At 39.9% G+C, this 15,540-nt stretch overlaps 1 pseudogene; it reads left to right on the top strand.

Annotated features, from left to right (window-relative positions):
* Positions 1 to 579: 579 nt before the first annotated feature.
* LOC127660517 (G protein-coupled receptor 137Ba-like) overlaps positions 580 to 15,540 on the top strand; it is a 15,858-nt pseudogene continuing 897 nt past the window's right edge.

The following is a 15,540-nucleotide window of genomic DNA, read 5'->3' as shown; positions in this document are numbered from 1 at the left end:
TGTAACAGGACTGATTGTTTATATAAAGATGTAACAGGTTTGATTGTTTATATAAAGATGTAACAGGACTGATTGTTTATATAAAGATGTAACAGGTTTGATTGTTTATATAAATATGTAACAGGACTGATTGTTTATATAAAGATGTAACATGTTTGATTGTTTATATAAATATGTAACAGGACTGATTGTTTATATAAAGATGTAACAGGATTGATTGTTTATATAAATATGTAACAGGTTTGATTGTTTATATAAAGATGTAACAGGATTGATTGTTTATATAAAGATGTAACACGTTTTATTGTATAAATATACAACAGAAGATAAATAGTGTTGCGGATGAAAAATATTTTTTTTATGTGCAAACCTGTAAAATGCCATAGTGGGAAGAGAATGAAATATAAACTGTTAATAAGTTAAAGAGTTTGACAGCTTTGGGAAGATTCAGTACAGGGTTAAAGGTACAGTACTGCACGTCAACACAGTCTCAAAGGGGCCGGGTCTCTCTCTCTCTCTCTCTCTCTCTCTCTCTCTCTCACTCTCTTTCTTTTCACTGGCCACTGCACAATGCAGCTTCCTGCCAGCTGATACACTTCATGTGCCCCTGCGCACAGACACACACTGCAGCAGGAAATGGAGCTTGCTTTCTTTCCCTCTATCTCCCTCCTTTCCTTTCCCTAAATCCCCTCCACCCAACTCTTCCCTTCCAGACTTATCCTCGAGAATCCGTGCCATCTGCCGTGGCATCAGCTTATGTGAGCGGAGAGACTTTGTCACAAAAGGGAGAAACTGCACACAGCAGACAGAAGAGGAGAGGCCCCTTCTGGACTTCCTTCTACATTCATGGAGGCAACTGTACGAGAGAAGACCCTGGTTGGGAATGATTCTCTTCCACCACCACCTACTCTCAGCCCAGCTGTGCCACCGTATGTGATGCTGGGTCTAACGGTGGCATACACCATCTTCTACATGCTGCTCTTTGCGTTTGTGTATGTGCAGCTGTGGCTGGTACTGCGCTACAGACACAAGCGCTTCAGCTATCAGACTGTGTTTCTATTCCTCTGTCTGTTGTGGGCAGCTCTGCGTGCTCTGCTCTTCTCGTTTTATTTTAGAGACTGTGTGACAGCAAACATGCTTGGACCGTTCTCTTTCTGGCTGCTCTACTGTTTTCCAGTATGTCTCCAGTTCTTCACTCTGAGTCTGATGAATCTTTACTTTGCACAGGTGAGTTACAATGAATCAAGTGTTTGCGCTATGCAGTTGATGACTATAAAACCTGGTTTTAAGACTACAGGTTGCATGCAGAATAAGATGTTGCTAGAGCAGGATTACGCTAACAAAAAAGTACCATGTGTTTTTGTATATTGTACCATAATAGCCTACCATTGCATGATATTCTTTGAAGTACAATTGAAATACCATTGTACATTCAAGGAACGTTACACGGAACCAGAGTTTCCACATAACTTGTGAGCATGAAGCCAACAGATCTCAAATGCACAGATTTATGTCAGGTGTGAGTGACAGCCCATAATCATTTACACTAAATGATAGTGTCTGTAAAGAGCTCAAAACAATGTGGGCATCCTTCTAATACCATGACTCATAATGGCAAAAAGCATGACTTGATCTTTATGTGCATTACATAATCATATGTACAGTATAAAAACACTGTCCATCCATGATAACTGCTGTATATATCAATAATATGACAGTGGTGGTAAATAATTACAATGTATGGATATGTTTGACGATAGAGCATTTTTGCGAGTCTCACCCACAGTAGAACAGCTCTTCCTCTTTTATTGTGATTAAAGCTGCATATGCAAATGAATCATATATGTGGGAGTACAATGTGTGAATATAAACAGAACTGAAACTGCTCACATTTGGTCAGGTGCATTTACACGAACGCTATAAAAATGTTTTGCCAGTTAGTCTTTAATAAAAGCACTTTGTGTAAATTAACTACAATAAACATTTTTTTAATTTAAAAAGCAAGAAATTAAAAAAATACTACAGTTAAAAACTGTTACTTAGTTAACTGTGAGATATTGTTTCATATACTGTAAAAATTATATTAGATTTAACAAGAAAATATATCAAATTCTACTGTAAAGTACTGTAAAAAAATTAAGCAATTTTAATGGGAAAAGAATGCAAAAATGCTACTGTAAAAATGGTTAACTGTAAGTTATAATTAGAGAAATTATCGATTGACAGCCCTAATGTATATATATATATATATATATATATATATATATATATATATATATATATATATATATATATACATTAGGGCTGTCAATCGATAATTTTTTTAATCGAATTAATTAAATGATATGCCGATTAATTAATAAACATGCCGTTTTTAGGTCGTTGTGTCAAGATAAACAAAGTTTGAATATAAGAACGCGTTCTTCTCTTGTGTTGTCTGACGTCAGTGTGGTTTGTTCTCTTTATAATCTGCGTGTTGTTTATACAGCCGGAGTTCCGCTTACTGCCCCCTGGAGAAAACAGGTGGTACTACAAGCTTGAATTGCTCAGATGAAAGGAATAGTCCTTATTACGGTCCGTGGACGTGATAAATTGTGTGATTTTTATTTTTTATTTTTATATAATTAATTGCACTGAATAAATGCGTTAAATCGACAGCCTTAATATATAATAATAATATACATTTTGGAAAATATATGGTCCCACTTTATATTAGTATATACTATACAAGGTATTTGTTCTGTAACTACATGTTGTTCTGCAAAATTCTCACAAGATTCACATTTGCTCCTGAAGTTGAAGTACGGGTGTGTTAGGGGTAAAGGTTAGGTTTAGAGTTTGGGGTAAGGTTAACAGTGTAATTACAGATGTAATTAAATGCAGGTATGCATTTGTAAGTACAATGCAACATCATGTATGTATGTACATAATAAGTACATTGTATCAAATGCTTAAGACATCTAATATAATGTGGATCAATATATATATATATATATATATATATATATATACAGTATATCCATAAAATCACTTACAAACCGCATCTGTGTGAATTTATAGCCAATTTTACAACTTTGCCATGACGATGTAATGTCAACAAACCCTAATAGGACTAAATGTCGATTTAAACAACTTAACTGCTAAAATAATACACAAGTTTTGATACACAAAGTGCTTTTATAAAATTATAAGCTTCACATTTCTGCCTTTAAACTCTCCAGAAATTGGCCCATTGACTTCTATTGTACATGCATCAATATAACCTTGATTTTTGCTTGTAAAATCTATTATGCCACAAATGCTGTCGATTAAGCTTAACCAGACTACGTTAGTAGCACACAAAAGTCATTTGTAAGGATCAGATCATGTAGAAATAGCTCCTTAAAGTTGTAAATTCAACACTTCAAACTTGCCTGAACCATCTTTAATGGCACCTGTCAGTGTGTTGACATGTGAATATTGTTATGTGTCAGTGGCTGCAGTAAAACTAAAACGACCTTGCTTTATAATCTGTTTTTATGATCGAAATGCTGTCAGAGTCTGTTTTGTTTTAAAGAAATCACCCCATACTTTTTATCTGATTATGTAACATAATGCTTTTGACAAGGGAACTGAAATGATTTTGTGAGTTATGATCTATATTGAAATTCGTCAATCTTTGGTTTAAAAATGCATGTGATATTTAAACTAACTTGCTGCCTGTTTTCTGGGACAGGTCATTTTCAAGGCAAAGTCTAAATATTCACCAGAGCTCCAAAAGTACAGGTAAGAGATGAATAATTAAATATATTTAACTAGGAATGGCCTACTTCAGTCAATTATCGGGGGCGTGTCAGGCATGTGAGGTATCATTTGAAAGCTTAGAATTTAGAGATAACATCACTTCTGCATTTATGTTACTTAAAATAACAAAATAAGGCCTCAAATCATTCGCGTTGAAAATTAGCGCCCCCTAGAGGTAATGGGGTAGAAATGTTTATATAAAATAAAAGTCCTTCATATAGCACATAAATAGACAAGTCATATATCAAATGAAAGCTCTCACTCTCATGAATGTGACTGTATAGGTAATGATGTTGCCCTAAAACCACAGTTAAACATATTTACAAAAGTATAACAAAGTGAAATATGATTTCTGTAAGTCATAAAACACAAACGCCTTTTTATGCAGGGGTGTAAAGAAATAGAGTAAAAATACTGAAGTATTATTTTTGGGGTTTGTACTTTACTGGAGTGCAATTCAAATGGAATACTTGTATATTACTTAATTACATTTCCAAAGAAATAATTTACTTTTTACTCACAATTTTATTTAAACTTGAAAATTACTCATTACGTTTTTGCCGCCTTTTCACTGCATCCGACAAACGACAGATGACAGACCTGTGTGGAGTTCCGACCAACTGCAGAGGCGTAATTTCGGATCTGATTTGAGCTTCAGATACGTCAAAATATTTGTGCGACAAGACCGTATGTGACCGCCCGACTGAATTTGATCTATTCGTTCAAAACTTTGCGTATAAAGTGAGAAACTCTGACGGGATTTTGCCCTAAACTTGATTCTTAATGCCTGCTACTTCTACAGATTGAACAGTTATGAAGTCAAAAATGATCATTCACATTGCAAATATACATAAATATAAACAAAAGGCTTTTGTAATTAAATGTGTACACTTCTACACTTTATTTATTTATTCATATCTAATTTCTATTCCCTATATGCTGAATTGTTATTGTTGTTGTTTTTGTTAGGCAACTATAAATTATAATAATAACTATAAAACCAGAAATGATAATGATAATAATAATGATAATACAAATTATGGGAATGTTTGGCACCCTGGGCTTAAATCTGCTTCAACACGCCCCCAAAGTTGTTGCCTCGTGCCACCCCTCGCAAGATGCCACCCTGGGTGACTGCCCATGTTGCACATGCCTATATCCACTGATCAGAGTAAATACTAATTATGCATTTTATTGAATTCATCCGCCTGCTCAACAGCTAAAGCTTAATTTGAATGTTTTTAATGTTTCTCTACATCTCAAGGGGTTGGGTGCTCTGACTGCACAATTCGTGAGTGGCTTCTCCCATGCAATGATTATTCTGTGACTGTGGCACCATTTTTGCTAAATAACATTATGTGGTTTATTACATGTCTCTGGGCAGTCCTGAAGTGAAATGTCCACTGTGTGGCTTAAAAGCGAGTGAAATGTTCCCGAACAGGTTAATGTACAATCGAGATTTAAATTAACAAAACCTACCTCCCTACCCTAAACCTAAACCTAACCGATAGTGTCATTAAAAACAAATATGTCATAAAAAACACAATTTCTGACGCAACCACGTCATTTTAACTTGTGGACTCGAGTGCTCTTCAGGACTCGTATCCCGGTCCTTTTTATTGCATATGCAACACTATCAGTTGAGCAACCACGCGATATGATCACACTTAAAACAAGCGTGTAAATGTAGTTGGTTGTGTAATGCAAACGTTAAAATGAGTCATGGACTATAATAAAAGTGTTTAGATGTCATAAGAACATAAGAGAGCATTGTGTGATATGAGTGAAAGAGGATAAAAGTTGTTGTTTAGTGTTCATTTCACCAGGAAATCGCCGTGTTACGTACAACAGGCCACATAAAAATCATTTTGCAAACATGTAGTTATTGTAACATGACCATAATGTGAATGCCACTGTGGGAGAAATATGACAGTCGTCGGAGAGATTAAAGATCTCCTCTCTTGATTTCATTCTAGCAAGAAGAAAAGTTACTTTTTACCTTATTAATACTTAAGTACAATTTAATGTGAATACTTTTTACTTTCACTCAAGTATGTTTTTGGCTAGATACTTGGACTTTTAATTGAGTACAATTTTCACTCAGTGTCCATACTTTTACTTACAGTAAGTATAATTTCTGAGTACGTTTTTACACCCATACTTTATGCACCAATAACTGCCGCTGTAAGACACAAGTAGCCAAAAACATAATATCTGCTTTTACATTAGGGAGTTTAAAAAAATAACAATAATAAAATAAGCCACTTTTTACTTGTCTGTGAGCTTGCTTTGCTGGATAATCCAAAGTTATATCTTAGAAACCCAGTAGAATATATGCCATCCAGAAGGAAATGCATGCTAAACTGATAAAATTGTATTTCTCGTCACAAAGGGGAGGATCTCAGCTTTCTAATGACACTTAAATTGAGCTTGTAGTCCACTCAGAGGCCGAGATATTCAATGAAACATTGAGGGAGGTGCTTGAACTGAACATTAGACTGAATGTCTATGGACGAGCACATCTGTGAGGGGTAAAATGAGTTAGAGCGCCCCCTACATTTCACATCTGTATATTGTGATGGAATGTGATGGAGAAAATATGTTTTTTCTAGTGATTTCTGCCACCTAGTGGAATAAAATGAGACTTTTCAAAGTGAGGTAGCATGAACAGAACCAGAAATACATGTTTACAAAGTTAGGACAACAACAACAACAACAACAACAACAACAAAAATGTTTTTTTTTATAAAAAAAATAACTTTCTGTTTATCATAAGATTAAAAACACATACAATATTATTAATGATTTTTTATCTTTTTTTTTTTTTACAAGAAGTATTTTTGTATTTTATTTGGGGGGTTCTCTGAAAAACTAGACCAATATTTTGTAATTAGTCCACAGTATGTTTAAATGGGGCGCTTTTAAATTTGAGTGTCAAAAATTGCATTTGGCAAAATGCATCAGAGCAATTCACATATGAAAATGTATTAACGAAATGCAAAACACTGTATCTGTTTTAGCTGCTTTTATTATTATTAATAAAAAAAGTGAAACTTTCCTGCATGTTTTGCACCAGCAGAATTTGATGTTATGTTTCAGTGACCTCTGAATATGAAAGTTGTCCTCAGGAAATCAATGTGTTCATGAATGTGTCCTCAGGCTGCCCCTGTACCTGCTCTTCCTGTCCATCAGTGTGCTCTTCCTGTTGGTGAACTTGACCTGTGCGCTGCTGGTTAAGATGACAAAGACAAACACAGGGGCTATCGTTCTGGTGCGAGTTGCCATCAACGACACTCTGTTTGTCCTCTGCGCCATCTCGCTGTCTTTGTGCCTCTATAAAATCGCCAAGATGTCTTTAGCCAACATCTACCTGGAGTCCAAGGTAATGATATAAACACAGGATGTGATATCTGTGATACATATTATACATATTTTATTTTTCAACGCCTCCACTTTTCACTATCCAGTCAAATCCTGTTTTACTCAAACATTTAGATTATGAAAGTTAAATGGCTTTTATGTTGGGAAGTAATGTTCTGGGTTCAGTAGCCTACTTTTATAACCATCACAAGATTTAAACTACATTTCTGTCATTTGATTTTCCCGCTGGTGGTCGTAACATCGTCAATTTAGGAACCTGTGACGAAACTGGACGAGATGGATTCAGTTGCAGAAAACAGGTTTAATCACAGACTGGTAATAGTACAGAGCAAGTGTGCCGCACAAGCCCTCAAAAGTGAAGCCAAAATGTCTCGATCGCCCCCCGGTGGCTGGTCCTAGTATAGGTCATAAACCCCGCCTCCCCATGTTATTCAACGGGACGTGAGACCAACTAAACAATTAAATTACACTTCACATATTTTTTTTCCAAATATGGTTTCTGTCATTTACTGTCGTTTCTATCACGTTGATGTCATTTCAAGTGTTTGTTTTCAAAATAAGTTTGTTTTTAGTTATTTGATGCTATAAAAACGGTGCTGTGACATCATGATTGACAGCTGTGATTGACAGGTTCTCTGAGCTGAAGTAGTCACTGAAGCACCAACAGACTTTTTTCGGGATCTTCGGAGGACTGAGGAGATTGGAGCTTTAAATTTAATATCTAAATTTCTATAATTAATTATTTCACACCGTCATAATCAAGTCAAAAGTGCAGGGGCGTGTCCTTGCGATTGATTCAGCGAGAGTGAGGGCGGGGCCTTGATTTTGCGGCTTTACTTCCTGCTCACTACCGCGCAGGTCTTGTCCCGAAATCGCAGCTGCGCAGACTCAAGTCCCAAGATGTCAGCGCCATATCGGGACACTGGCGGCTTCAGTTCTCACCAATGGAAAAGAGTGAAGGGGCGTCGTCCATCTTTTTTTTACAGTCTATGGTACAGAGGGCAAATCTAGAGTAAGTACAGTGGCATGTAGAGCCAGAGGTGGCGTCTGAAGAGTATCAGGGTGGGTACCGGGCCTTGTTGAGGTTTTTGTCCTGATGGACCTCAGCCTTCTGCCAGAGGGGAGTGACTCAAAGAGATTGTGGCCAGGGCGGGAGAGATCAGCCACAATCTTTCCAGCACGCTTCAGGGTCCTGGAGGCATACAGGTCCTGGAGCGACATCAGATTGCAGCCAATCACCTTCTCTGCCGACCGGATGACACGCTGCAGTCTGCCCTTGTCCTTGGCAGTAGTAGTAGCGTACCAGATAGTGATGGAGGATGTGAGGATGGACTCGATGATGGCTGTGTAGAAGTACACCATCACTGATTTTGGCAGGTGGAATTTCTTCAGCTGCCGCAGGAAGTACATCCTCTGTTGTGCTTTCTTGATGAGGGCGCTGATGTTTCAAGTCAAGTCAAGTCAAGTGGTTTTTATTGTCGTTTCAACCATATACAGTTAGTACAGTACACAGCAAAACGAGACAACGTTCCTCCAGGACCATGGTGCTACATAAAAACAACAAAGGACCAACATAGGACCACATGAGACTACACAACGAAATAAAATACCTATATAAACTACCTATATATACCTATATAAAGTGCACGTGCAAACATGTGCAAAAAGTACAGGACAGTACAACAAATTACTGACAATGAACAGGACAATAGACAGTGCAGCGCCGACCAGTACTCAGTAGTGCAAAAGATGACAGTTTCTAAAAATGTAAACATAACATACTATGAGATAATGTTCTATGCACATAGCAGTTATTGAGGTAGCAGACAGTTATAAAGTGACAGTAATTAAAGTGCAACTCAGGACACGTGTGTGTCAAACCAGTCTCTGAGTATTGAGGAGTCTGATGGCTTGGGGAAGAAGCTGTTACACAGTCTGGCGTGAGGGCCCGAATGCTTCGGTACCTCTTGCCAGGCGGGAGGAGGGTAAAGAGTTTGTGTGAGGGGTGTGTGGGGTCAGTCCACAATGCTGGTTGCTTCTATGGATACAGTGTTTTTGTAAATGTCTTTGATGGAGGAAGAGAGACCCCAATGATCTTCTCAGCTGTCCTCACTATCCTCTGCAGGGCTTTGCGGTCGAAGCGGTGCAAGTCCCAAACCAGGCAGTGATGCAGCTGCTCAGGATGCTCTCAATAGTCCCTCTATAGAATGTAGTGAGGATGGGGTTGGGAGATGTGCTTTCCTCAGCCTTCGAAGAAAGTAGAGGCGCTGCTGGGCTTTCTTGGTGATAGAGCTGGTGTTGAGGGACCAGGTGAGGTTCTCCGCCAGGTGAACACCAAGAAATTTGGTGCTCTTGACAATCTCCACAGAGGAGCCGTCGATGTTCAGCGAGTGTGTTCACCTTGTGCTCTCCTAAAGTCAACAACCATCTCTTTTGTTTTGTCGACATTCAGGGACAGGTTGTTGGCTCTACACCAGTTAGTCAGCAGCTGCACCTCCTCTCTGTATGCTGACTCGTTGTTCTTGCTGATGAGACCCACCGCGGTGCGTGTCATCGGCGAACTTGATGATGTGATTCGAGCTGTGCATTGCTGCACAGTCGGTGAGTCAGCAGAGTGAACAGCAGTGGACTGAGCACACAGCCCTGGGGGCCCCAGTGCTCAGTGTGGTGGTGGTGGAGATGCTGTTCCCGATCCGGACTGACTGAGGTCTCCCAGTCAGGAAGTCCAGGATCCAGTTGCAGAGGGAGGTGTCCAGGCCCAGCAGGTTCAGCTTTCCAATCAGGTGCTGGGGAATGATTGTGTTGAATGCTGAGCTGAAATCTATGAACAGCATTGAGCGTATGAGTCCTTATTGTCTAGGTGGGTGAGGGCCAGATGGAGGGTTGTGGTGATGGCATGCGTCCGTTGAGCGGTTTGAGCGATCACGCAAACTGCAGTGGGTCTAGTGAGGGGGCAGCTGGGTCTTAATCTGCCTCATGGCGAGCCTCTCGAAGCACTTCATGATGATGGGTGTAAGTCGCGACGGGGCGGTAGTCGTTGAGGCAGGACACTGAAGACTTCTTTGGCATGGGGATGATGGTGGTGGCCTTGAAGCACGTTGGAACAGCGGCTGCTCAGAGAGATGTTGAAGATGTCGGTAAGAACATCTGCTAGCTGGTCTGCACATCCTCTGAGCACTCTGCCAGGAATGTTGTCTGGTCCAGCAGCCTTCCGTGGGTTGACTCTACGTAGAGTTTTCCTCACATCTGCCGTGGTAAGACAGAGCACCTGGTCGTTGGGAGGAGGGGTGGACTTCCTCGCCATCACGTCGTTCTGCACTTCAAACCGTTCAGCTCCCACTTGAGGTCCTGGGAGATGATAGTTCCCAGGAAGCGGAAAGACTCCACATTGTCGATTGTGGAGTTGAGAAGGTGATGGGGGCAGGTGCAGGTGAGGCTGAGTTCTTCCTGAAGTCCACAACCATCTCCACTGTCTTTAGAGCGTTGAGCTCAAGGTTGTTTTGGTTGCTCCAGGTCACCAGGTGGTCAACCTCCCACCTGTAGGCGGACTCGTCACCATCAGAGATGAGTCCGATGAGGGAGGAGTCGTCCGCGAACTTCAGAAGCTTGACGGACTGGAGAAGAGCAGAGGAGAAAGAAAGCAGCCCTGGGGGGATCCAGTGCTAATGGTCTGTGAGTCGGAGACGTGTTTACCCAACACACTTTGGGGCGGATCAGGGGCGGACTGGCCATCAGGAGAACCGGGACTAAGCTGAAATTAGCCACTGCATTATGGAGAACTTTTGGGCCAGTTCTATGTAAAATCTTGAGCCGATTCATCTACCCAGTCCACCCCTGTATGTATGTAAAGCCCGTTTGCAGGTTTTTGGATCCTTGAGAAATCTGAAGCCCCAAAAAACGACACATATCTACAGGCAAAACACATAAAGGTCCAGAAGGATATGACCTCACTTCTTAAGTGATCTTGGGCACTGGTTTAATTTTAAGTGTTATCCAGAAAGCTTTCTGTCTATCGACAATATCCTGGTTTTCCGAGCCCATCGTCTGTATCCAAAACCGGCTGAATTATTACATTATGACACTACTTGTTCTCTTTGGCGAGATGCAATGGATACTGTGTTTCATTTAATCAGTTAAAGGGATAGTCATCATTTATTCACCCTCATGTCCTTCCAAAGTCATCATTTACTCACCCTCATTTCGTTCCAAAGTCCTCATTTACTCACCCTCATGTCGTTCCAAAGTCATAATTTACTCACCCTCATGTCGTTCCAAAGTCATCATTTACTCACCCTCATTTCAGTTCCAAAGTCCTCATTTACTCACCCTCATGTCGTTCCAAAGTCATCATTTACTCACCCTCATGTTGTTCCAAGGTCATCATTTACTCACCCTCATGTTGTTCCAAAGTCATCATTTACTCACCCTCATGTTGTTCCAAGGTCATCATTTACTCACCCTCATGTTGTTCCAAAGTCATCATTTACTCACCCTCATGTCATTCCAAAGTCATCATTTATTCACCCTCATGTTGTTCCAAAGTCCTCATTTACTCACCCTCATGTCGTTCCAAAGTCATCATTTACTCACCCTCATGTTGTTCCAAAGTCCTCATTTACTCACCCTCATTTCATTCCAAAGTCCTCATTTACTCACCCTCATATGTCAAATTCATCGTCTCCAAAGTCATCATCATTTACTCACCCTCATGTCGTTCCAAAGTCATCATCATTTACTCACCCTCATGTCGTTCCAGTCATCATTTACTCACCCTAATGTCGTTCCAAAGTCATCATTTACTCACCCTTATTTCGTTCCAAAGTCCTCATTTACTCACCCTCATGTCGTTCCAAAGTCATCATTTACTCACCCTCATGTCATTCCAAAGTCATCATTTACTCACCCTCATGTCATTCCAAAGTCATCATTTACTCACCCTCATGTCGTTCCAAAGTCATCATCATTTACTCACCCTCATGTCGTTCCAAAGTCGTCATCATTTACTCGCCCTAATGTCATTCCAAAGTTGTCATCATTTACTCGCCCTAATGTCATTCCAAAGTCATCATTTACTCACCCTCATGTCGTTCCAAACCTGTTTCATTTTTCCGTGGAACACAAAAAGATAAATATAGTTTAGAGAGCTCTGAAAAAGACAAGAAAATGTCATAAAAGTATTCCGTGTGATTACCGCACTGCACGACACGTCATGCCGGGTTTAACATCAACGACAAGACACAAGATAAACAATGACGTTTCATCACTGATGTCACACCTGACCAAAATGATAGGATTTTGTATTTATGGCAACAGTCGGATGAGCTATGATGTTACTAACAGTTAATTGCTGGACTATATGAGTAAATTAGACCACACAAATCAGTCAAGTGTTATATTGTGGTCACATGTATGTCTCTTATCTCTTTTTACCCATCCAGGGAACATCTGTGTGTCAGGTGACTATAATTGGAGTGACTGTGATCCTGCTGTACGCTTCTGCGTGCTTGCTACAATCTAGTGGTGCTCGCGACTGGCAAACATCAAGATCAACTCATTCGACTACGACTGGTACAATGTGTCAGATCAAGTACGTGCCAAATGACCATTAACATGAGAGAAAAATGAAAACACCTCCATCATTTACTCACCCTCATGTTGATCCAAACCCATCCGACTTACTGTCTTCTGTGGAAAGAGATTTTTTGCCAGGATGTTAGGCCAGGTCCACACTTTTTTTGCAGTGATTTTGATATGTTTACGCCTCTCATCCACACTGGAACGGCGTTTTTCCAACAACAAAAATGGAGCGTTTATAAAACACTGCGTTACTGCATACTTAAGAGTGAACGCTGATGTTAGGAAGTTTTTAAAGCTAAGGTATACTAAGGTATTTTCTCGAAAACTGTAAACACTGTGACTCTGTGGCTGATAAAAAAATCCGGTGTTTGTTTTGAGTGACCCGCTTAGACCTGCCCCAACAACGCTACTCAGCCAATGGTGTGATTTGGGGGCGGGACTATCTGACATCTGACTGTTTGAACTACAGCAGACGAGAGGCGTATTCAGAAAGCTGTTTTTGAAAACATTGTTTATTTTTGCAATTGCGTTCGGTGGCGCTAGTGTCGCAGAAATGACGTACTTCAGCTTTAAATAAACGGATTAGTGTTGATGTCGTCATTGTAAACTAAGTAAACTTCATTAAGGCTGTTATTATGCCTAATATCTTCTGTAGTGTTCCATGGTTGAAAGTCATACGGGTTTGGAACTACATCAGGGTGTGTAAACAATGACATACTTTTCATTTTTTACTAAATGTAATGTTTATTACCTGGAAAAACTAACAAACAAGTCAAAATTATTTTCTAAGATTATGGACATTGTTCAACAATTTCCGATCCATTAACCTTAAAGGAATATTCCGGGTTTAATATAAGTTAAGCTCAATCGACAGCATTTGTGACAATGTTGGTTACCATAAAAATTATTTTTCTTTTAAAAAAGCAAAAATTGGGGTCTGGGTATCTCAGCGAGTATTGATGCTGACTATCACCCCTGGAGTCGTGAGTTTGAATCCAGGGCGTGCTGAGTGACTCCAGTCAGGTCTCCTAAGCAACCAAATTGGCCCGGTTGCTAGGGAGGGTAGAGTCACATGGGGTAACCTCCTCGTGGTGGTGATTAGTGGTTCTCGCTCTCAATGGGTTGTGTGGTGAGTTGTGTGTGGATCGTGGAGAGTAGCATGAGCCGCCACATGCTGTGAGTCTCCGCGGTGTCATGCACAACGAGTCACGTGATCAGATGCGCGGATTGACCGTCTCAGAAGCGGACGCAACTGAGACTCGTCCTCCGCCACCCGGATTGAGGCGAGTAACCGCACCACCACGAGGACATACTAAGTAGTGGGAATTGGGAAATAAAAATAAATAAATAAAATCTGGGATACAGCGAATAGTGTTGGGTGTAATTGGATTACAAAGTAACTAGTTACATTAATCTAATCACTTCTAAGAACAAAAAGTACTGTAACGCATTTGATTATTCGATTCTTGTAATCAGATTACAGTTACTGACCAAGTAAATGGCTTGGGTTAAAAATATATTGAAAATAAACATTATTTATGTGTAATACAATTAAAATGTGAAGTCATATGTTTATATGTACGTCTGTTTGCGTTTCTGTTGTCGAGTTCATGTTTGTGACAAGTGTTTTAGAAAGTAACTTAAAGTAATTAGTAATGTGGTTACTTTTCAAACAAAAGTAATCAGTAAAGTAATCTGATTATAATTGTTTTAGAAAAGTAGTTAGTAATTTGTAGTGGATTACTTTTTTATTATAACATACCCAACACTGCCAGTGAGACACTTACAATGGAAGTCAATAGGGTAAAGCCGTAAACGTTAAAATACTGTTTCAAAAGATTAGCCACAATATGTGTGTTAACATGATTTTAGTGCGATAAAATCACTTACTAACTGCATCTGTGTAAACGTATCCATTTATACATCTTTGTTGCCATGATGACATAACCCTATAAACCCTAAAACAACGATTTAAACAACTTTACAGCTCAAATAATACACAATGTAAGAGCTTTTATAAAATTATAATACTACTACTTATAATATGAACTACTTTGCTTAGAATTGTTTTATTTGAATTCAAGGCTGATTTAAAGTCGACTTTAGGGGATGCTGGATTCGTGGTGTTTGGGGTGATCCTGTTTGTTTGGGAGCTGCTGCCCACGTCACTGGTGGTCTTCTTCTTCAGAGTCCGTAAACCAGCTCAGGACAGGGTACGCCATTTTATTATGGATTTAATATTCTGAATGAGTGACATTTATATTTCTATTCTTAATCCAAATAAATAGAAACAATAATTTGCTCAAATGTACTGATGTTGCCTACATCTCTCTCTCTCCCTCTTCCTCCCTCTCTCTCCCTCTCTCTCTCTTCCTCCCTCCCTCCCTCTCTCTCTCCCTCTCCCTCCCTCCCCCTCTCAATCCCTCTCCCTCCCTCCCTCTCCCTCCCTCCCCTCCCTCTCCCTCCCTCCCTCTCCCCCCTCCCTCTCCCTCTCTCTCCTCCCTCTCTCTCTCTCTCTCCTCCCTCTCCTAGAGTGCATCAGTAATCCCAGGACACATGTTCTCATCTCGAGCGTATTTCTTTGATAACCCGCGGCGTTACGACAGCGATGATGACCTCGCATGGAGTATCATACCACAGAACATTCAAGCCAGGTATCACTATCCAGTCTCTAAACACTTGCATCAAACCAGAACATTCCTTTAAGCTGAGATACGAGACAGAATGTAAACACTGGGAAGAATGGCTCACATCACCTTTAAAGTCAACATGTAATACACCTGTGATAAACATGAGCTG

The sequence above is a fragment of the Xyrauchen texanus genome, chromosome 20, assembly GCF_025860055.1.
Source record: "Xyrauchen texanus isolate HMW12.3.18 chromosome 20, RBS_HiC_50CHRs, whole genome shotgun sequence".
Lineage (NCBI taxonomy): Eukaryota > Metazoa > Chordata > Actinopteri > Cypriniformes > Catostomidae > Xyrauchen > Xyrauchen texanus.
This window is presented reverse-complemented; position numbering and strand designations above follow the sequence as displayed.